At 59.3% G+C, this 804-nt stretch overlaps 1 protein-coding gene across 2 annotated transcripts in view; it reads left to right on the plus strand.

Moving 5' to 3' along the window:
- Nucleotides 1–535, plus strand: part of DMKN (dermokine) — a 14,862-nt gene extending 14,327 nt beyond the window's left edge. For both annotated transcript variants that reach the window (XM_077773843.1, XM_077773842.1), the window contains one exon: nt 463–535. The gene's annotated coding sequence lies outside the window, so the exon portion shown is untranslated. The remainder of the gene's footprint in view (nt 1–462) is intronic.
- Nucleotides 536–804: the final 269 nt, after the last annotated feature.

Raw genomic sequence — 804 nt, forward strand, 5'->3', positions numbered from 1 at the left:
ACCGGGCGGGGGCGGGGCGGGGGGGGGCAGGGCTGGGGTCCCGGCATTTGCTTTGCTTTGGGCGGAAGCTCTAAGGGCACTGAGGAGGAGCCCCTCGCGTGGGGGGTGGAGGGAGACTCAGGAGGAAGTGACGGAGGACACTGGGGGGCGCCCTCCGAGGGCCGAGGGCAGGCGTGACGGGCGGGCTGTGCAGGGCCAGCCAGGAGGAGAGGTTGAGGAGGGGTCTGAGGTGACTGCAGACAAAGGTGCAGAGGAAGTGAGTCTCCAGGGCGGAAGAGGTAGGAGATGACCTGGGCGGAGCCACAGACTCGGTTCCAGGGAGGAGCAAGAGTGAGGGGCCCCGCGGGCGAGACAGGGACGACGCCAGGAAACTCCGGGAGCACCGAGGCTGGATGAAAGGACACTTGGTTCGGACAGGTTCCCGAGTAGCCACCTGCTACCGTTTGCTCTTTGCTTTTTTAGAAAATTACTTCCAGTCACCACTGAGGCGCCGAAAAACCACAGTCTTCAAGGAGTCCGACCAACCCCGTCCNCACCTGCTTTTTCCAGGTTGGGGACCCAGTCTGTCTGTCCCTTGTCTCTTGCAACCGCACTGTGGTGTCTCCTTGGCCAGCAACCTCATCGGATAAACCCGCCGCTTTTCTTCACTTACTCGGTTTTGTGACCTGAAGTCAGTGTGACAATTCTTCAGAAGAAGCTTCTCCTCCTGAGTTTTGTGGAAATAAAGCCTGAATATTGTTACCCTGAGATTTCTCACACTGTATTCTTTAATGTTGTGCTGACGGCCGGGATCCGGGAGGATGG

This window comes from Crocuta crocuta, unplaced genomic scaffold (genome assembly GCF_008692635.1).
Source record: "Crocuta crocuta isolate KB4526 unplaced genomic scaffold, BGI_CrCroc_1.0 scaffold267, whole genome shotgun sequence".
NCBI classification, from domain to species: domain Eukaryota; kingdom Metazoa; phylum Chordata; class Mammalia; order Carnivora; family Hyaenidae; genus Crocuta; species Crocuta crocuta.